This window comes from Mirounga angustirostris, unplaced genomic scaffold, assembly GCF_029215605.1.
Source record: "Mirounga angustirostris isolate CCGP_5_RB_7025 unplaced genomic scaffold, mMirAng1.0.hap1 SCAF_7, whole genome shotgun sequence".
Taxonomy (NCBI): Eukaryota; Metazoa; Chordata; class Mammalia; order Carnivora; family Phocidae; genus Mirounga; species Mirounga angustirostris.
Window position 1 is genome coordinate 67,000,535 of NW_026991715.1, and position 23,745 is coordinate 67,024,279.

The window sequence follows — 23,745 nt, forward strand, 5'->3', positions numbered from 1 at the left end:
ATTTGACCGCTGTCACTCACCAATCTTGCTCATACATGCCCTATTCTTGGACTGCAATCAACATAGATTGTAACACAGCAGACAGGGAAAAATCAACAATGACTATGCCTGCTCAGTTGTGACACAGCTTATGTTGTGGACAGGAAAAGGCACTATTTTAAGATTTGTTTACTCTAGAACATTGCATTTTTCCTTTATTTTGAGTCCTTTTCTACATTAAACACTATTCCCCTTGTTTTTCTTTGTGTATTTACCAAATCAAATTCTCAGGTGTGTCGTAGATAAACGTAACTAGAAGTCATGAGAACTGACTGCTTTATCCACCTTACCTATTGATTACTAATTATTCATCTGTCTAGCTAAGGAATATTGGAAGGGCTTATTTTTCAGAGTTTGAAGTCAATGTTCAGATTGATCCTCTGAAAATAAAGTCAAACTCTGAGAAATTTCCTTTAGATCAAATAAATACAAATCAGATTTCCTTTAGATCAAAGACGTTAAAATGTGGATATAGCTGCTTGTTTCATAGGTAATAAGCCTTTGATGTGCCCAGTGAGTTGGATAACCTAGCAGCTCCATAGTCCATATTGCTATGCTCTAATATACTCATATATACTAATTTACTAATATCTAAATATAATAATATATGCTAACAGAGAACCAAGCAGTGTTGGAAATGTCACTGGGTATCACTGTAGACATAGGGTTTAGATAGCAAGGAAGGAAAGCAGAAGAAACAAGGTAGAGGGCAGAGAGACAGGCATAGTGGAGACAGGAAAAAGTAGGTATAAGGGTAGCAAAAAGTACAGAAAAGGAATTTAAAATAAAAAAGAATGTTAGTGACAAGTTTCATGTCCATTATTTAGTACTTGGCCATGTGACTTGTTTTCTTATATTTAAAATTGACCTGCAGTCTTTCATCATAAAATCAACTCATATTAATGATTTATGTGACATATTTTAAAAAATGGTACTTTTGACAGTTGTCTTTTTTTTTGTATCATCACTCCCACTGAAAGAAATTGACACATGAGGATTAAAATATTTCTGAGTATCATTCAAGAATTTTTTTGTAAGTTGTCCCCGGCTCAACACAAGAATATCTCATGGTGGGCAACTACTAGCATCCTTTAAAGGTAGTAATGTATAAAATAATTATAAAAAGAGTTATATATTAATACTTACAGAAATACTTCCTGTAAAAATACTTTCTTAAAATAAAAGCCTTTTTTTTTTGTAAAGTGACTAATTAATCCCTGGCTTATGTATTTTTTATATTTCTATGCTCATTTGCTACATTTGCTAAAAGTATGGTAAAAAGAGACTACATTATGCTTTTGTTTTATTTATGCATACGTCCCAAAGCTTGTTGGTTTTTAAATTAGTTCATGCCATAAATAGGCTCAACTGATATGTTTAATTTTCCTACATATCAGTTAATAGCTATTGATTAGATATTAATTATATTAATATGTTTAATCCCTTTCTTCTGTCTGTACCCCCAATGAATAGTGTTCAGGGTAATATGAAATCAAACTTCTAATTAAACATAAAAACATTCTAAAGAACTACTAAAAATAGTACTGAAAGATGTTCATTGGAATATTTTGTCCTCAAATAACTAAAATGCAACTGATTGAAAAGACAAACCTTTTGTGCTGTAACTGGTAGCATTTTAATTGCCCAAACCTTTGTTCGTATCCTTTCATGGTTGATGTTTGCCTAGGTGTTCGCTCTATAATTGAAAACTAGGGATAGATATTCTCTTTCCTCATAGAAGATACCTTCATGCCACTAGCCTCTTCAGATTTATTTCTTGTTAAAATCTTGGATGAATAAAATACAAAAGCTTTGAAAAGTGTTGTTTATCAAAACATATGTGGTACAACAGTATCTCTGCTGAGATTTCTGTATGTTCCTAGTATTCTAAAGAAAATACTCTGTTGATTTTTATGGCATGTACTTCTTGGGTCAAATGCAGAAAGTGCTCAGACATATGAGAAATTTTATGAATTGAAATTTGGATAAAATCATCTGTCCCCAAATGCCAGAATTAGTTATTTAAAGAAAGAAAAATAGAATATCTGCAGTTTCCAAACTGGAAGAAAACATGTCTATCTACGTTCCTCCTTCCAAAGACATACAGCGTCTTTATGCTGGGACACTGTACCTGGATCGGCCCCATTGATCAGTTCTTCACCACCAAGAATTTAATTATGTTAAATGGATCTTAAGAGTTTGTTTGGAGTTTTTAGCAAGGAAACCCAGGTCCTCCCACTCCGAGGAAAGCCTCTGTTACCTAGGGAGTCCCTCTTTTCTGCCTGGGTGTGCCGCTGATGAGAAAAACATAGGCAGTGGTGAGGTAGCAAGAACACAGAGGCCAAGTGGTTATCAGTGTGGAAAGAGACCACTTTTTAATTTCTTTTCCATATTCAAGCAGGGCCTTTCTTAGTATTAAAAATATAGGATTTGCAAGCATAAGAAATAGAAAAGAGTGAAAATAATTTGGGCCAGAGAATCTTTAAGATTATCTTGTATACCACCCATGTGAACAGCTGCTTCTCGCCTCCCACCTCCACACAGTCAATAACTCACATTAAGATTAGCAAAAGAAACAGAATAGGGTTGTCATTGTTACTGCTGAGAGAATGTTTCAGGAGATTGATTTTTCTGCAACCATGTAATTCCACAAATGCTATACACATTGAGACTTTGTGGCCATCTTTTTATCTGTAAACTTGTGAAGTGGTATTAATTCCACTTTTATAAATAGTCAGGTAACCTGGCTTCTTTTAGGCCTGGAATGTGTGAGTCCAAGTGAATTTTCTTATCTTTACTTTGAATAGTTCTTTGCTTCAGGAAATAGTGATTGACAAACCTGAATAAGACCTGGTCCCTCACCTTGTATACTTAAAAAATTTCATGGGGAAAACAAAGGTGTAAACCAAACCAGGCAAATAATCTATCTTGAGCCTGGATCAAATAAATGGAGGAAAAACAAATGCACTGTGGTATGACCCACGTGGTACTTTGGGCTCTCTCAGATCAATCCACGGAAAATGGAATTACCTTATTGATGAACATGTCTACGCCAAGGCTGAATATCCAGGCCTTATCATATTTTCCGAGTTAGCTCATGACCAAGAAAGCAAGAATGCTATTAATTTACCTTCCGTGTGTGTAATGATAGCTCAGACCATATCTCCAGGTGCCAGTTCATTTTTACTCATAATTGCCAAACACGCTATTATGTTGACCCAAATCACAGACCTCTTACATTTTTTTAAATTTATTAACACTGTTTTTTTAGAGCACTTCTGGTTCACAGCACAATTGAGGGAACGGTATAGATATATATGTATACCCCTGCCCCCACACACGCATAGCCTCTCCCATTAGCGGCAACCCCCACCAGAGTCATACATTTGTTACAGCGGGTTTAAACCTACATTTTGAAACATCGTAATCACCCAGAGTCCATAGTTTACATTAGGATTCACTCCTGGTGTTTTACATTCTGTGGGTTTGGACAAATACATGTATCAAAAAAACAAACAAACAAAAAAACACAAACATGTAGCCATCGTTATAGTATCATGCAGAGTAGTTTCACTGTCCTAAAAATCCTCTTTACTCTACCTATTCATCCCTACTATCACCCCCACCCTTGGAAACCACTGATTTTTTTACTGGCTTCATAGTTTTGACTTTTCCAGAAGGTCATACAGTTGGAGTCATACAGTATGCAGCTTTTTCGGATCAGTTTTTTTCACTTAGTAATAAGCATTTAAGTTTCCTCCATGTCTTTTCATGGCTTGATAGCTTATTTCTTTTTAATGCTGAATAATATTCCACTGTCTGGATGTTCCAGGTTTATTTTCCAAATTTTGGAAATTATGAAAAAAACTGCTATAACCATCTATGTGCAGATTTTTGTATTGACATAAGTTTTCAGTTCATTTGGGAAAATATCAAGAAGCAGCCTTCCTAGGTCATATGACAAGAGTATGTTTAGTTTTGTAAGAAACCACCAAAATGTCTTCCAAGTGGCCATACCATTTTATATTCTACCAACAGTGGATGAGATTTCTTGTTGCTCCACATCCTCACTAGCATTTGGTGTCAGTGTTCCAGATTTTGGCCATTCTAATTGATGTTTAGTGGTATCTAGTTGTTTTAATTTGCATTTCCCTGATGACATATAATGTGGAGCCTCTCCTCATATGTTTATTTGCCATCTGATCTCTTCTTTGGTGAGGTTTCTCTTAGAGTCTTTGGCCCATCACTCAGTTGCGTGGTTTGTTTTCTGGCATTCATTTATAAAATATTTATAAAATATCAAATCACTGTGATTTACACCTGAAACTAATAGGATATTTTATGTCCGTTGTAATTCAACTAAAAAAAGGGTCATTCTTATGTCAACTATTATTCGGGTAGAATAAATCCCTGATTTTTTTGTTAGTTGTTAGAGTAATGAGTTGGTATCCTAGAAAACTCCATTGGAATCATTATCTTGAGGTTAGTGTGTTTTGTTTGGTATTGTTCTATTTTTTAATTATTTTGTCTCATCATGGACTCATAATTTTTTACATATTCTGTTTAAATCTTTTTGATGTGTAAGTTGCCTTATCTGAGGTCAATGGGACCTCCTTCAAGCTGTATTATATATCTTTTTAATATGACCACATTAGAATTTGATAGTTCCTGCTTTCTGGCATAAGACATCCCAGGCTAATCTTGAAAATTTTCTGTTTCAGATTTAGAATCAACCATTTCTCCAAGGAGCCCTAATTCCTTTTAATGAAAAACAGTAATTTCGAATACTCATTACTGCTAGATTATCATTGTTTCTAAGCCTTTTCTAAAATTAGGGAAATTAGTAGAATCTGTTGTTTGGTTGGATGAGTGGGTAGACTCATGAGTGTTCACTGATATTTCCAGTTCAAATTTAAAATCACAAAATGTTTTAATATTTTATACTTGTTTTCCTCTCTATGGAAACTTCTTTCCTAAACCATTAACTTATTTACTTAATACTTTATCCTATAACATACCTTAAATAATTTCAAAATAACAATATATCTAACAGTAAAAATTAGAACACAATTTTAAATGTCCATTCTCTTGAACCTTCCTCTTTGAGTGAAATAAAATTTTGAAGTAATGCCTAAAATTTACATATACATAGTAGTTATGCATGCCTTTAACTTCTCTTTATCAAATTATAGCAGCCAAAATATCCTTCTATAAATCCTTCTAGAAAAACCTAAAACCCAACTATCTATGCTATAATATATCTATGATATATAAAATTAGCTAGTTGATTATTAAAAATTATTAGGAGCCTACTATTTGTCAGATATTGTCTAGAGTGCTGGGAATACATTGCTGTCATGATCTATCAGTATAGACTAGATTTAATAGAATTTAAATGTGAATATGTACCCTGGTAGCCATCATCTATGGTGGCTCCTAATGATCCCCACCTCATGGTATTAACACCCTTGTGTAATCCCCTCCCATATTATACTAGAGTTGGTCTATTGGTGTGACCAATAGAATATGTCAGAAGAATTGGTATGCCACTTCTGATATTCAGTTATAAAAGACACAGCAGCCACCATCTTGGTTGCTGCCTCTCTCTCAGATCACTTGGTCTGGGGGATACCAGATGCCATGTTGTTTATAACAAACATGTTACACACTGAATTTAGTTCAGTAACCATGAGGCTTGGATCTTAAAAAATATATGAGGATACAGGACAAGGTCTTGGCCTGCATAATGTGAAAAATTAAATGATACCAGTACATAAAACTGACACTTGAAGGTCCTTGTGAAAGAAATGACACATACAATCTACTCACCAAATGTACCTTTATCCTGATTTAGAGTTTGCATTCAAATTAATTGTGAAGTCCAGGAAAACCTAAAGAAAAAGTAAGTAGAGAAAGAGGAAAGAAAGAAAGAAAAAAAGAAAAAAAGAAAGAAAGAAAGAAAGGAAGGAAGGAAGGAAGGAAGGAAGGAAGGAAGGAAGGAAGGAAGAAAGAAAATTAGTTGTCCTGGATTATTGGCTCTGATCAATATTACTTCTAAATATCAGTGCATAAACCTTAAATAAAGTTTAGGTTTAATAGAAAAAATAGAAGAGGAGGAAACTCTACCAAACTCATTTACAAGCCCAGCATTATCCTATTACCAAAACCATACAAAGTTGTCACAAGAAAGGAAAATTACAATCCAATATCCCTGATGACATAGATTCAAAAGCCCCCAACAAAATGTTAGCAAACCAAATTCAATAATACATTAGAAGGATCATACACCATGATCAAGTGGGATTCATTCTAGGGATAGAAGGATGGTTCAACATCTGCAAATGAGTCAGTGTGATATACCACATTAACAAAATGAAGGATAAAAATTATATGATCTTCTCAATAGATGCAGAAAAAGCATTCAACAAAATTCAACATCTGTTTATGATAAAAACTCTTAACAAAGCTGGTATAGAGGAAACATACTTCAACATATTAAAGACCATATATGACAGACCTATAGCTAACATCATATTCAACATTGGATCAGGCATAAAATAAGGATGCCCACTCTTGCCACTTTTATTCAACATAGTAGTGGAAGTCCTAGCCACAGCAATTAGGCAAAAAAAAAAAGAAAAGGCATTAAAATTGGAAGAGAAGAAGTTGTCACTATTTGCAGATGACACAATACTATATATAGAAAGCCCTAAACACTCCATCAAAAAGACCTAAATATGAGATAGGAATCCATCAAAATCCTAGAGGAGAACACAGACAGCAACCTCTTGGACCTCAGCTGCAGCACCTCTTGCAAGACAGTCTCCAAAGGCAAGGGAAACAAAGGCAAAAATGAACTATTGGGACTTCATCAAGATAAAAAACTTTTGCACAGCAAGGAAACAGTCAACAAAACCAAAAGACAACTGACAGAATGAGAGGTATTTGCAAATCACATATCAGATAAAGGGCTAGTATCCAAAATCTATAAAGAACTTACCAAACTCAACACCCAAAGAACAAATAATCCAATCAAGAAATGAGCAGAAGACATGAACAGACATTTCTCCAAAGAAGACATACAAATGGCCAAGAGACACATGAAAAAGTGCTCAACATCGCTCGGCATCAGGGAAATCCAAATCAAAACCTCAATGAGATACCACCTCACACCAGTCAGAATGGTTAAAATTAACAAATCAGGAAACAACAGATGTTGGTGAGGATGCAGAGAAAGGGGAACCCTCCTACACTGTTGGTGGGAATGCAAGCTGGTGCAGCCACTCTGGAAAACAGTATGGAGGTTCCTCAAAAAGTTGAAAATAGAGCTACCCTATGATCAGCAATTGTACAATTCAGTATTTACCCCAAAGATACAAATGTAGTGATCCGAAGGGATACCTGCACCCCAATGTTTATAGCAGCAAAGTCCACAGTAGCCCAACTATGGAAAGAGCCCAGATGTTCATAGAGAGATGAATGGATAAAGATGTGTGTGTGTGCGTATATATATATATATATATATACACAATGAAATATTCCGCAGCCATCAAAAAAATGAAATCTTGCCATTTGCAACAACGTGGATGGAACTAGAGGGTATTATGCTAAGTGAAAGAAATCAATCAGAGAAAGACAATTATCATATGATCTCACTGATATGCGGAATTTAAGAAACAAGGCAGAGGATCATAGGGGAGGAGAGGGAAAAAATGAACCAAGAGGAAACCAGAGAGGGAGACAAACAAGAACTCTTAATCATAGAAAACAAACTGAGGGTTGCTGGAGGGGAGGAGGTGGGGAAATGGGGTAACTAGGTGATGGACTTTGGGGAGGGTATGTGTTGTGGTGAGCACTGTGTGTTGTGTAAGACTGATGAATCACAGACCTGTACCCTTGAAACAAATAATACATTATATGTTAATTAAAAAAATTTTTTTAAATTTAAAATTAAAAAAAAGTGTTAGAACTAATGAATTCAGTAAAATTGCAGGATACAAAACCAATACATGAAAAGTTGTTGTGTTTCTACAAACCAACAGCAAAGAGACAAACTATCAGAAAGAGAAATTAAGAAAACCCATTTACAATTTCATCAAAAAGAATAAAACACCTAGGAATAAATTTAACCAAGGAGATGAAAAACCTATACACTAAAAACTATAAGACATTGATGAAAGAAATTGAAGATGACAAAAATGAATAGAAAGGTATTCCATTCTCATGGATTGGAAGAATTAATATTGTTAAAAACATTCATACTACCCAAAGCAGTCTAAGATTCAGTGCAATTGCTATCAAAATTCCAATGGTTTTTTTCACAGAAAAAGAACAGGCAATCCTATAAATTTGTATGGAACCACAAAAGACTCCAAATAGCCCAGCAATCTTGAGAAAGAAGAGCATCATGCTTCCGGATTTCAAACTATATTATAAAGCTATGGTAATAATCAAAACAGTATGGTCTCAGCATAAAAATAGACACATAGATCAATAGAACAGAATAGAGAGCACAGAAATAAATCCATGCATATATAATCAATTTATGACAGAGGAGCCAAGAATATGCAATGCGGAAAGGACAGTCCCTTCAATAAATGGTGTTGGGAATATTGGACAGCCACATGCAAAAGAATGAAATTGGCCCACTATCTTACAACATACACAAAAGTGAACTCAAAATAGATTAAAAACTTCAATGTAAGACCTAAAACGAGGGGTGCCTGGGTGGTTCAGTTTGTTAAGCATCTGCCTTTTTGGTCAGGTCATGATCCTGGAGTCCCAGGATCGAGCCCCCTGTGTCCAAGTCGAGTTGGGCTCCCTGCTCAGCAGAGAGTCTGTTTCTCCCTCTCTCTCTGCTCCTCTTCCTGCTTGTGCTCTCTCTCTCTAGTTCGCTCACTCTCTCTCTCAAATAAATGAATAAAATCTTAAAAAAGAAAAAAAGACCAAAACCCATAAAGCTCCTTGAAGACAACACAGGCAGTAAGAAACTGACATAGGTCTTGGGAATGATTTTCTTAATCTGACACCAAAAACAAAGCAACAAAAGCAAAAATAAACAAGGGAGACTATAAAGCTTCTGCACAACAAAGGAAACCATCAACAAAATGAAAAGGCAACCTCCTGAATGGGAGAAAATATTTGTAAATCATATATCTGACAAGAGGCTTATATCCAAAATATATAAAGAACACATACAACTCAATAACAACAACAAAAAAAAATCCGATTAAAAATGAGAAGAACTGAATAGACATTTTTCTAAAGAAGCCATACAGATGGCCAACAGGTACATGAAAAGATGCTCTACATCATTAATCAGAGAAATGCAAATCAAAACCACGGTGAGATATCACCACACACCTATTTGAATGGCTATTATCCAAAAGACTAAAAATAACAATTGTTGTTGTTTCCTTCTGTTGGAAGAAGCAGAAGCCTCTGGTGGGAAAAAAAAATTGCAGCTACCAAGAAACCAGCAGCTGAGAAGCCTGCAGAAAAGAAACCCACCACAGAAGAAAAGAAGCCTGCTGCATAAACTTAAATTTGTTTGTTCCAAATGGAGATATGGAGAAAAGGGAAGCCTTAATGCACTGTTGGTGGGAACGCAAGCTGGTGCAGCCACTCTGGAAAACAGTATGGAGGTTCCTCAAAAAGTTAAAAATAGAGCTACCCTATGATCCAGCAATTCCACTTCTGGGTATTTATCTAAAGAAAACAAGAACACTAATTTGAAAAAAATCCAAAGATCAAAATAGCTTTTCCTGTAGGAGCCACTGAGGTTGAAAGGAGCATGGCTTTCTCTCCCTGCCATGGCATGTGCCTGCCCAGTGGTATCAGTGTACTTCGAAAAGAGGGAGTCTTCTGGCAAAAATGTCACTTTGCCTGCTGTGTTCAAGACTCCCCTTTGACTAGGTATTGTGAACTTTGTTCACACCAACTTGTGCAAAAACAACAGACAGCCCTATGCTGTCAGTGAATTAGCAGGTCATCAAACCAGTGCCGAGTCTTGGGGCTCAGATTTCTAGAGTTCCAGGCAGTGGGACTCAGAGTTCTGGCCAGGGTGCTTTTGGAAATATGTGTTGTGGGGGCTGTGTGTTTGCACCAACCAAAGCCCGACACCACTGGCACCGCATAGTGAACACAACCCAACAGCGATATGCCATGTGCTCTGCCCTGGCTGCCTCGGCCTTACCAGCGCTGGTCATGTCTAAAGGTCATCAAACTGAGGAAATTCCTGAACTTGTGTTGGTGGTCGAAGGTAAAAACTGAAAGCTACAAGGAGACCAAGGAGGCTGTTTTGCTTCTTAAGAAACTTAAGGCCTGGAATGATAGCAAGAAGGTCTATGCCTCTGAGCAAATGGGAGATGGCAAGAGCCAAATGTCTGGTATCCAGCCCAAGAGACCCTGGCAAGGGCCAAATGTGTGGTATCCAGCCCAGGAGACCCTGCGTCCTCTATAGTGAGGACAACGGTATCATGAAGGCCTTCAGAAACATCCTTGGAATTACTCTACTTAACGTAAGCAAACTGAGCACTTTGAAACTTGTTCCTGGAGAGCATGTAGGACGTTTCTGCATTTGGACTGAAAGTGCTTCCCGCAGCTTAGATGATCTGCGTGGCACTTGGCGTAAAGCTGCCTCCCTCAAGAGTAACTACAACTTCTCAGGCGCAAGATGCTCAATACAGACCTTAGCAAAATCTTGAAAAGCCCAGAGTTCCAAAGTGCCCTCCGAGCACCACACAAGAGGATTCATTGCCGAATCCTGAAGTAGAATCCACAGAAAAACCTGAGAATCATGTTGAAGCTAAACCCATAGGCCAAGACCACAAGCCGGAATAACCATTCTTCACTGGAGCAAAAATCACAAACTCCAGATGGATAAGGTGGCAGCAGCACTGGAAGCCAACTCAGATGAGAAGGAGGTTCCAGGCAAGAAGCCTGTGATAGGGAAGAGAGGAAAGGAGGCTGTTGGTGTGAAGAAGCAGAAGCCTCTGGTGGGAAAAAAAATTGCAGCTACCAAGAAACCAGCAGCTGAGAAGCCTGCAGAAAAGAAACCCACCACAAAAGAAAAGAAGCCTGCTGCATAAACTTAAATTTGTTTGTTCCATAAATGTCCGATCATTCTGGACAGCTAATTCTGAATAAAGATCTGACCAAAGGCAGTGAGGGGGAAGAAAAGATCAAAACAGTAGGGTATTTGCATATTACACCCCTCTGTGCATTGCAGCATTACTTATAATAGGCAAGACATGGAAACAACCTAAGTGGCCATCGATGGGTGGATAAAGAAGTTGTGGCATATATATACAATATTATTCAGCCATAAAAAAGAATGAAATCTTGCCATTTGTGATAACATGGGTCGACCTGAAAGTCATTATGCTAAATGAAATAAATCAGAGAAAGACAAATACCATATGGTCTCTCTTATACATGGAAGCTTAAACAAACAAACAAACAAACAAACAAAACCAAGCTCATAGAGAACAGATAGGTGGTTCCCAAAGGGTGGGAAATGGGAGAAATGGGTGACTATTTTCTTAGTTTAAATAAATTGAATTAAAAATAAATCACTCGTGTTTATCAATTAAAATCCAAAAGCAGATTTAAAAATAATATATCAGCACCAAAATAGAGAGATTCCACAAAATCAAAGATGGTTGAATGTTAGAAAAGCAATGAATAAAATCCATTACGTTATAAAATTTAAGAAGTATCATATGATCGTCTTCATTGATATCAAAAAGTCTTTTGATAAAATTCACACTACAGAATTCTTGCTCAGATCATTCAGATGGATTTTTCTGTAACATTGTTAAACATAAATAGAGTATATGCATATACACACATATCTCATCATATATATACAGATATATATATTTGTACACATATATCAGTATTTAAACATATGTATGTATTTAAATATTTATATACGTATATGCATGTGTATATATGCATATATACATCTATAAATATGTGTCTATATAGATTAGTAAAAAATTAGCATTAGTGTCAATATTGCTTAGAGACACATATATGTGTAGTAAACATGTGAATATATAAATGGGAATGAAAAATACAAATTCAGGATTCAGGAGGAAAAGAGGCAGAATGAGACTGGCAAATATAATTAGGGGTCCAACTTATTTATAATTTTCTCTTCCTTAAATTGGCAGATGGGTACCTAGATTTTCATTTTTCTCTGTATAGTTTTTGTAAGTCTGAAATAGTTCAGGAGAAAAGGCGATAAAAAGAGAAGAGAACACAAACTTTTTGAAATCAAGACAAAACTCAATTCCAATCTCATCTCTGCAATTTCCTGGCTGTGGGTTCTTGACTAGGTTATTTAGCTTCCCTGAGCTTCAGTTTCCTCAACTGCAAAATGAAGGTAATAACAACTTCTCCACTTCCTGAAAGTATGTTGCAGCATTTCGCAAAGTAATAAACACCTAGTGTGCCCTTAACGTATTTGATACTTTTCCTGAATTATTTCAATAAGGCCAATGTTAATTAAGTGTGTATTTTTGCATTCCAAATGTGTGGGTGTGTTTACAGGGCATATACATTTCAGTTTCTTTGAGCACAGCACTTGGGTTCTTATGATTTTACCATCCTTTTTCACATCTAACCTTTTTATTTTACACTTCCTGTTTTAATTTTAAACATAGAAGGGACAATTTCTAGACAATCAATAGAACAGCTGCTAGGGGAAAAAATAGAAATGAAAAAGCAAATGATTGAAGGTTGACACTTAAAAGAATAGTTTTGCAGTTAACAGCTGTGTATTCCAGAAATAAAATATCTGATAAAATCATGATAACAAAGAGCAAAAATTGCTATCTAATATTAAGAATTCATAGCTGGAGAGATTGAAAAACAATGACAAAATTTCAGTATTGACCTTAATTTTCTAAATGAGTTATAGTTACATGACAAGAAACAAGGAAAATAATAATAAATCCCCTCACAAAGTCTAAATTTTATGGCATTTAAGGCATAAATGAGCACTGTGAAATATACTATAGATACCATTTTAACCTTTTAAAACATGTTTTGAATACTGAACAACAAATGTAGGTCATTGCCAATGACGATGTTCTCCTTTAATTCTAACAATTTGTCTCTGTTCTTGTCCTCCTAGTCTACCAACAGACATCACACTATGAGTCGTCCCCCCGCCCTCAGTTGCTTGTCTTTCCTCCTCTCAGTGGGGTAGTCCTTTGTCTTCTCTCTGTGAAGACAGCTTATGGAATTAGAAAGCCTAGATACCCAAATGTGAAGTCACATTTGCTGAATGTAACACACTGGGCAATGTTTTGCCTCTCTGAGCCTTAGTTTTATTATAAAATAGGGATTAAAGCAAGCTAACATACAACACAGACCTTTAAGAAAAAATTTAGAAGCATCATTCAAATGCAAGGTATTATTAATCTCAGGAAATACTGTAAATTGGGTAGTAAAAAGGACCAGTTTCTAGGTGGTTCTCCCAGGAAGCAAAACAAACCCTTAGTCTATTTGGCTTCCTGTTTCTGTATCTCCCAACAACTGCAAAAGCAGATGTATATGAAAATTTCTCTGTTGTTTTCCTTAGCTTATCTGTACTTTGCAGTTCATGTGGATTACATAAGTTTTTTTTTTTTTTTTACCTTTTTTATTGTTATGTTGTATTCATTTAACAAATACTAATTGAGTACCTTTATACCATTTACCTGTGGGCACTGCACTAGGTGTTTTGGACACATCCATTAAAAAACAAAAACAAAAACAAAGATCCAGGCGCCCCGGTGGCTCAGTCAGTTAAGCATCTGCCTTGGGCTCAGGTCATGATCCCACATCAGGCACTCTGCTCAGTGGGGAGTCTGCTTCTCCCTCTGCCCCTCTCATGCTCTTTCTCTCTCCCTCGCTGTCTCACTCTCTCTATCAAATAAATAAATAAATAAATAAATAAATAAATAAATAAATAAATAAATAAATAAATAAAATCTTTAAAAAATTATAAAAACAAACAAAGATCCTTGCCCTCTTGGAATTCAGATTCTCTCTGGGGGTAGGAGTGAGTGTGGGTGGAAGAGGTAACAGACAATAAATAATAAATATTGAAAAAAAACTAATATTCACAGCATATTAGAAGATGGTAAATTCTATGGGGGAAAAAGGGGGTGGATCAGGGAAAAGGAATGGGAAGAGTTTTCAGGAAGGGGTTGTCCGCTGGGTGGAAGAAGGGGCTAGGTATATTTTTTAACTGGGTAGGTCTCCGTGAGGAAGCAGCTTTTGAGCAAAGACTTGAAGGATGAAGGAATTACTCAACAGAATATCTAGAAAAGAACATTCCATGAAAGGGAATACCCACTGCCAAAGACCTACAGTGGAGCCTTCTTGTCACATATGAGAGAGCAACCAGGCTCTTGTGTCTGGAGAGGAGTGAGTCTGAGGAGAGTACCAGGAAAGGAAGCCAGAAGATAACATCTTACCTAAAGATACACTACTTAAAACTTGACTCTTACCAAAACTTTTAAAACAAAACTTTTTTGTTCTATACATTTTAAAAGCAAGAAGACTTGAATTTTTGTTCTGATGCCTACGATTGTTTCAGTGAATATTTGATTCTTTCTTATGTGTGACATTTTATTGGTAGAAGGACACACTTAGTATCCGCCTTTTACTATTCTCTTTCAACCTTTTCCCTTGCTTATGATGATAATCAGCTTTGAAAAGCATGAGACCCCCTCACACATACCCTATATTTGCTTTAAGAGCTGCTCCCAGTAGGTTGTAGCTTGCTGTCCAGGTTTTATCCCTGCTCCCCATCAAAGTCCCTCTAAATTGTTATCCCACAGGGAAAACTTTCTAATTGCCTTAATGCCGTCCATCCAGCTGCCCAAAGAAAACAACTGTTGACAAGATTGAAAATCTAATGGGTGCCCATTCTATTTCATTACAAGGAAGGGAGAACATAGTAAACCCAAGTCATGGATCACGTAAGTTAGAAATCAAGTTCATGTTTCCCATTTTGAAGTCAAAGAAATGGAAGTGCAAGGATGTTCACTGCTTTTCTTTCCTCACAAAGCATGATGAGGTGTTGATTATGTTACTGCTTATCCCAGGCAGGAAGGGAAATCTTACATCACCCTCTACGACAGAAGAGAAATTATGCTTCCTCTATCAAATTTTCTTCCTCACCTCAGACTTTGCTTCACTGAATTAAATTTATATTTATCAGATAAAGCTATTTAGTATTTTGCCAGGTTTGCATTAGGAAGGGCTTAGATTTTTTTTTCTGAGAAATTTTAATAAAACATAAACTGGTTCCACCAAGATTATTTTTTTTTCCATTTGAAAGTAGTCATTTATTAACTGACCAGATTACAAAAATAATCATGGTAGATACCTTAGTTCATCCTTCTAATAAGCCTATTGATCTGGTCTTCCCTGTTACCAGCATCTCCACCTTCTACAAAATGGGTGGTCTTTTTCTTCATTCCCCCTCGTGGAGAAGATAATTTGAAAGGCCATAAAAAGTTGTTTGCTTCTTTGAAACGTTTTCCAACAGTATAGATCTCGTGAATCAGATCCTCCATGCACATGATGCCATATTTACCAAGAGATCGGGCAATCAATGTGTTATCTGTCAGGGCAATTCGCTTCTTGTTGATTTTGCCATAACCACGCTTGTAGATCAATTCATTCACTGACTTCAGGTTTGGGTACCCCCATGCTGTATAAAGTTCCACAATCCTTAGCATGTTAACTGAAGCCTTGTTGAGCTTAACAAAGGTGCCATTAAAGATCTGGCGAAGGCGAAGACGAAGAAGCTGCAACACCTTTCGAACCTTTGGGCTCACACCATTGATACCTCTGATCCTAATGACAAATGCCAATTTGGGTTCCGCAGGTACGTAGAAGTTGCCAGCTTTTCTTGCCATCCTTGCCATTCGAATCTCAGTTCTGTACATCTGCCTATATTCCTTGTGGTAATGCTTAGCTTTTTCATAGATAAGCTTCCTTCTTCCCTTTCAAAGCATCTTCTGAGCAAACTTCTTCCTCAGACGCTTGATCTTCAACTCTGCGAAATTCCTTCACTTCTTCTTAAGGGTTTCTGGCACAGCAGGAACCCTCTTTTTCTTCTCTTCTGCACCCTCCATGGTTCCAGCCAGAAAAAGAGCCACCAAGATTATTTTTACTAATTCAGACTATCTGATCTTTAGGGCAGGATTTTTTCAACAGTTGTAATTACTTTCTAACAAACACCTTCTGTAATACATCATTGTGCTGTTTTATAGCACATTTGGGTAATAAATTTTTTATTCATTTTATCCAAATTCTGACAGCCTATAGATCTGGCATTAAATTATTTTGTTTAGGATTCTACTATTAAGTAGCTGAATGTCAAAACAACTTAAAAGGATGTTTTAAGAAGAATGAACAAAGAGAAAACAACCCTCCTTCAGTTTGGCAGGTTTCCATGGATGCACTTCTGTGTATAATAGAAGATCATGTCACTGTGGAATCTAGTATAAAGAGGGCATTTTAGAGAGCTTGCATTCTTTGCTAAATAGGGGCCGTTAATTGGTACAGTTAAAAGAAGGAACCCTGAAATGTATTGTATTTTTCTACATTCTTAGTTAGCCTCTGCCACCAGTTTGCTCCATTTTGATTTACGCACTCCTGCCCTACTGGCCCATGTACACACACTCACTTTACTGGAAATGCTATGTTCTCTAATGGCAATGGATAGAATCATCATCACTTTCCAAACCTCTAAGCAGTAGACAGACATTTTTTCTGATGTCTTTCCCTCAGGGGAGATCTCGCTTATTGTTTGGAAAACCCAAGGCTTACGCTGTGTGTGGGTCATTCCTCAGGCTCCCTGGAGAAGAGTTAAATGAAACAGACAAACACAAACACTAGAAAGTTTTCTTCTGCCAGTTTTCAAGATTGATACAGTTCTCCTTTGACCAAAATGATCATATTAACCAATCAATGACAAAGAGTAGAGGAAAATAAAAAGTGGGGTATCTTGAAAACCATCAGAAAAAAATCATGAAATATATTAACATACCTGACTGTGTAATGAATTTGTCTTTATAAAATTAAATCCATTTCCATATATCACAAAACTATTATAAATACAGATAGTATGACCCTGGAAAGAAATACAAGAAGTGTTTCATTGGTTGTCTCCACTAAAGGGAATGGAGAGATTAATTTTAAAGAGAACAGTCTACTACCCTGATAGTAGTGTAGTGAAATGGGCACTCTCATAAATGTCTAAATGAAGCATTCTGTCAAGAAAGCAATTTGCAATATCGATCAAGGACCGGTGAAATTTTTCATGCCTTTAACCTTAGTAATTCCGTTTTGAAGAATTTATTCTAAGGATATAGGCTAAAATGTAGAGGAGGGTTTTGGGGGGTTTTTTTTGGTTTTTGTTTTGTTTTGTTTTGTTTTTGCAAAATATGGTACCGAAGTATGTTTTATAGCAGTGAAAATGAAGGAAAACTTAAAAGCCCCAAATTAGGTAGGATTAGGTAATCCTTTTTCTGTTTCCCAATTATTTTGTACATACATTTTATTAAAACAGCCGGCATACTGGGTTCTCTCCATTTGCATGGATACCTTCTTAAGAAATTGAGTGCTCAGAGTGAGACAAAGAATTTTCATCTCTGTGATCCCAGAGCCTACTATAATAACTGGGGCCCAGTAGGCTCTCAGTTAATACTTGTAAATTAGTAAAATTTTACTTCATCTGTCATGCAATCCATAATGACCACTAAGATTATTATTTCTCCCCACCTCTCACTGTCTACACATGCATAAACATGAGAATAATTCATTCCATTTTTGCAGTTTAGCAAATTAGACTGTTTAAAACAAACTGAATTTAGGTTTGTCCATTTGTACATATAGATAGAGCTATTGGCACGGTCATAGACAAACTGAATTATAAATCAGTATATTACCATGACAGGTATTAATATAACCGGTAAGATAAGAGAAAATATTTCAAGTCAGATTTAAGATTTTATATGAAATTTTCAGTGCTTGGAAAACCAACCGATTCAATGTCAGATGGATCCCAGAAGATATGTGAGGCTGATACAATGTGGAATAAGAATTACAGAGTTTAGAAAATCAATGTCATATATGTATATATGAAGATTCAGGCCATTTTCTGTATCTTAAAAGTAATTTTAAGCTGCTTTAAGAGGCCGTCTGTTGAGTGTAAGCCTCCTAACTCAGCTCAATTACATCCCAGCACAATGAGAAAAATTGCAGGTGAGTTCACAAAACACTGTGGGAAAACTATTTTAGACTGTTATTGGGAATTTGTCTGTACATAGAAGTGTAATAGCTGCACTTCAATCCAATTCTGGTCTTTGCAATTTACTCTAAGATGTGCCAATCCTCAGTAAATTGTGTGAGAAGGGGACAATGAAATCATTATTTACCTGAACTATAATACATTCCTATCTTACTCCGGGAGTAGAATTAAATAAATCAATAAATGGAAGGGTTCATGTGTAGAAGACTGAAGTGCCCACATATACAACTTTTATTCAGGGTTTGAGGGTGGGAGAAGGTAGAAAATGATTTCAGGAATAACAAATTGGAATACTAGTAGAACTTCTAAAAAGCATGAAGAATTAAATCCACTTAATTTCTGAGTATCTGTTAATGTCATGTAACTCTGGATAACATTTAAAAAATCATACATGAAAAAATAAACAGCTAAATGTTGGGCAAGAGAGAGAAAACTCACCTTAAACAACTGAAGCAATTCCTCTAGAAAGGAGAGGGAAGGGAGAGAGGGAGAGGAAAGGGAAGGAGAGAGGGAAGGATGAGGGAGGGAGGAAGGAATTTAGAGCTCTTACCGTATCTAAGCCACCCTCTTATAGGGTGTTGACTACCTCCTGGCCAGGTGGGCAGCAGACAAGGTCTTGGCCGCCCTGAGGCAGAGACAATATGGCACATCAGAAGGATGTACTTTAAAGTCAAAGCCCCAGAGTTTCGAAACTCAGTTTTACCATTACCAGCTAAGACAATCTGATCAAAATAATTTCTTTAGGTCCCTACATCTACATGTGAAAACAAACTTTGTCTATACCATAATATCTGATAAGGTAAAATCATATATTTTCTCCTCAATACATGTTTTTCTAAGTGCTGCTCAGTAAATAACACCTTTCCTTTTTCTCAGAGCCACAGGGGGCGGGGTACACACCAATCAAAACTACATCTAGTTGCAAACATTATTTTCCTTTTTTTTTTTTTTTAAAGATTTTACTTATTTATTTGAGACAGAGAGAATGAGATACAGAGAGCATGAGAGGGAGGAGGGTCAGAGGGAGAAGCAGACTCCCCACCAAGCAGGGAGCCCGATGCGGGACTCGATCCAGGGATTCCAGGATCATGACCTGAGCCGAAGGCAGTCGCTTAACCAACTGAGCCACCCAGGCGCCCGCAAACATTATTTTCTGAACTCTTCAAAGACTGGTGTTGGTGCTTTTTGGGGATGTTGGTGGTTCCAAGAATCCTGTAAGTGAAGCTGAGTTTTAATTAAGGACTCTGGATCCAAGACTCAATGTAGAAAGAGTGTAACTGTGTTTTATACCCTAAAAAGCTGTTTGAATATATTTCCTTGCAATAGGGCATTCAAATAAAGTTTGTTAGATAAACGTAGGCTTGAATATTTCAATGAAGATGGATAATTTAATATGGTAACACTCATAACCCATGTTTCCCAGGCCACACTGGCCTGAAAGAACAAAGCTTTGTGTCAGAGTAAGAGTAGAGACAACATCGAAAAGCAGAATAGATGGAACGCCACCCCACTGGTCATTCCTTCATTTCATTCAACAAATATTTATTGAGTATCACATATGAACCAAGCACTCTGCCAGGCACTGGGGGTATGATGGTGAACAAAAGGAGACATGGTCTTTCGTGTACCTTAAGATCTGGGAAAGGCAGTTGAGCAAATAACAAGGATGTCTTACCTAGATAGGGGAAAGGGGGTGCTTGCAGTTAAGACAGGTGTCCCTTAGGAAGGAATGCTTGAGCTGAGTTCTGAAATATCACCTGGAGTTAACCAGGTAAGGGGAGGGGGCACAAGGTCAGAGGGAACATTAAGTACAGATGGAAGACTATTTGCAATGATCCCATTGTCAGAGGGAAACTACCACATCTGGGAATGAAAGAAAATCTAAATGGCTGGGATAGGAGCCAGGATGCAGAGACTAGTTGAAGGGGAAAAGGGAGGTTGGTAAAGGTCAGGCTTGACTTTCATCTTAAATGCAGAGAAATCATCAAAGGATTTTAAGCTGGACAAGTGGTGTGGAGAGAAAAGAGTAATAAGATCAGATTTGCCTTTTGAAAAATCCACTGTTCCTAAGGTGTGGAGAACCCATGGCTGGGAGGGAAGGACAAAGGCAGATGAATTAAGAGGCTACTGCAGTAAACGGTGCAAATCTAAGTTCGTTGTAAAACTTTTTGGCCACTTTTTCCTCCCTGGGAGCCTAGGAAAAATACTTTATTTCCCAGAGAAAACTTGCCCTCTGTAGTGGAGATGGAAGGAAGTCAATTAATTGAACATTTAGAAGGTAAAATTGGCAAGACATAGTAATGGATTGGATATGGTTGTAAGATAAAAGGGCTAGTCGAGGGTTTGTACAATTGGGCAGATGAGAATGCCATTCATTTGGGGAACAATGGAAACTTATTATAAGTGAAATGGGTAATGTTAATTGAGCATTTACTATGCAACAGTCATTGTTCTAAATGCCTTGCACACTTTATTAAATTCGTTTGGTTTTTTTTATAACTATGATCTACTGTTTTCTCCATCTTATAGATGAAAAACTGAGGTAGAGAAAGATTAAGCAACATGTTCATTTTACATATCAATACAAGTAGTGGATCTAGGTATTGAGTCCAGAGCTATGCTTTTCACCACTTTATGATGCTTCCTCCCTGTTCAAGATGTGTTTCCCTTAGCTCAAACAAAAGGACCTCTTTTTCCTTCCCAGCTCATCTTGTGGTTTTCATTCTCTTTCAGTGGTCACTTCCAGTCCTCACAACAATAGCTTCCTCATAGCTAAGTTGCTATCAATTCTCCAGACTGAAAAATATTTCTGTCTCTGTGTTGATAATACCTCTCTGGGCCATAACTTATTGCTGTAATTTGAGGTTGAGGGACACAGAGAAGAAGATTCCAACTTGCATTCCTAATGGTCCAATGCAGGTTTATGGACAAATGGATTTTCTTGGTCTGCTCAGACTGCCATAACAAAATACCATAGCCTGGATGGCTTCACCAACAGAAATTTACTTTCTCACCATTTTGGAGGCTGGAGGTCTAAAGTCAGGATGCCAGCAGGGTTGAGTGCTGGTGAGAGCTCTATTCCTGACTTAGAGGTGGCTGTCTTCCACTGTGTCCCCCTGTAGCCTCGCCTCGATGTGTGCACATTGAGAGAGAGGGAGAGAGGAACAGGGGGAGGGGGAGAGAGAAAGAGTAAGTTCTCTCTCTGGCTCTTCTTCTAAGGCCACCAATTCTATTGAACTAGGATCCCAGCTTTATGGATTTGTTTAGCCTTAGTTACCTCCTAAAGGCCCTGTCTCCAAACATAGTCACATTGGAGATTAGGGCTTCAACATATGAATTTGGGGGGAACACAGTTCAGTCCATAGCATGGACCCAGGGGTCTTCTTTAAGAAAAATAACAAAGAATTAGTCCAGAATTCTCAAAGGCCCTTGAAATGATACTTCTCCAGCTTCTCAGTAACTTTGCCTCTGATTAGGAAGTCATTAGACTTTGTTCAGCTCTAACTTGGGAGTGTTCGAGGAATGGCACAGGGAATCCATGGAAAAGATGATAGCGTTAGGAAGCAAATCTTAGTTCAGTGAGCATGACAATAAAGCAGGAGGCCATCCCTGCAGGAAGTGTTGACCCTGGCCGTTTCAGAAATCCCAAACCCTCAATTACAGTGATCACCAATGTCCATACCAAACAATAGAGTCCAGGAGCACTTGCTCAATATCATAGGTGCGATACCTTCTAGGGACTCCACAAGTACGTAGAACCAGTTCTGAAGTGAGCGGGGAGGGTCCGGGGAGGGGAGACAAATGTAGCAGGTGGGGATATCTGCTAGAGAAACCACTGAAACTGTGATTTCCCATACAGTGGGGTCGGCAGGTGTGGCCTGAGACACACAAATTACATGATCTTGTGACCCCACCCAGTTTATCATGACCCCAATTTTAATAGTCAAATTTAGACTAAAATACTTTTCTTCCTCTTTTTTTTTTAACAAGTATTTCTTTTTTTTTTAAAGATTTTATTTATTTATTTATTTATTTATTTATTTATTTATTTGAGAGAGAGAGAAACAGCATGAGAGGGGATAGGGTCAGAGGGAAAAGCAGGCTCCCCACTGAGCAGGGAGCCGGATGAAGGGCTCGATCCCAGGACTCCGGAATCATGACCTGAGCCGAAGGCAGACGCTTAACACTAACACTGAGCCACCCAGGCGCCCACTTTTCTTTCTCTTATGTTAAACTCTAAGAGTTATCCCCAAGCACAGTATCCACGCATTTTCATTTTTCAATGGTACCACTCCATCCTCTCTATTCAAACGACCAACCATCATAGTTCACCGAGGACTGAGGAATTTTCAGGAATGTGGTCTTTTCACTGCTGACACCTAGACAGTTTGAGTAAACCAGGACATTTGGTTACCCTAAGTCTAACTCCTACCCTAAGAACATAGGAGACTCCTATTGGGTAGGGCCAGAGAAAATATTCTCCCCTTGCTCCCAGAACAGAGTGCCTGGCCCTAGCTGGTAATCTTTAATTCTGATTTCACTCAGAGTCAGATCTTTATTTTTCCTCAGACTCCTGGGAGACAAAGAAAGGCCACTGTTTGGAATAGTTTGGAACTCAGAGCCTTTGTGTTCATTACAAAAACAGGTGGCTGGCCCATGGCTATTATTTGCTAATTTTATTTCTTAAGAAATTGCATTAAATATTATTTATTTTAATTACTGCATTTTGGGTGCCCTTTAAATTTAACTCCCAAGGCTGATGCTTCATTGGCTTTACCCTAGTCCAGTCTTGTCAGTAGGCTTGGAACTCAGGTTCCTGGTGGCCAGTCCCAGGCCCCTAACAGTACAGTACTCAGTCTCTCCCATCAAGTGCATCAAACCCTCCAGCAGATTAAAATGAGGTGCTACCAGCCTGCCGAGTGTACCCTATGATACTCAAGTATGCAGTAGGTGAACAATATTTGACTTAGGTACTGGGACCTTTACCATGCCTGGGTTAAAACCATACAATGATGATTTGTCTCTTGGAAAATAAATGTTTTTGTGTACACCTTTACTCCAGCAAAGGTGTATATAATCTGATGCAAAAAATAGCATGGTGTTCAAAAGAACACAACTCTTGAAATCAAATGAGATCTCTGACATTTGTCAGCTACAGTATCTTGGGCAAGTTAATTAACTTTAATGAATCCCAGTTCTAGTAACTATCAAATAAAGATAATATCTACCTCACAGACTTGTTTGTGAGGATTACATAAATCAACACATATCAAGCATAAGTCAGCTACCCGACACAGAGTGAGCAGGCTGTGATACAGTTCTCTTTCTCTTTTCTTGTTTTCTTCCGGGTCTCCTCACCACTTCTCACCAAATTGTTTTTG

General features: G+C 37.4%; 2 long non-coding RNA genes and 2 pseudogenes across 3 annotated transcripts in view; 2 read left to right on the forward strand and 2 right to left on the reverse strand.

The window, feature by feature from the left end:
* LOC135365398 (uncharacterized) overlaps positions 1–23,745 on the forward strand; it is a 142,995-nt gene that overhangs the window by 88,045 nt on the left and 31,205 nt on the right. The window lies entirely within an intron of this gene.
* Positions 5,744–23,745, reverse strand: part of LOC123859742 (uncharacterized) — an 84,049-nt gene continuing 66,047 nt past the window's right edge. Inside the window, exon 3 of the long non-coding RNA XR_010413122.1 lies at positions 5,744–5,930. This is a non-coding gene — a long non-coding RNA (uncharacterized LOC123859742). The remainder of the gene's footprint in view (positions 5,931–23,745) is intronic.
* LOC123859704 (large ribosomal subunit protein uL4-like) lies at positions 9,828–11,318 on the forward strand (annotated as a pseudogene).
* LOC123859731 (large ribosomal subunit protein uL30-like) lies at positions 15,360–16,199 on the reverse strand (annotated as a pseudogene).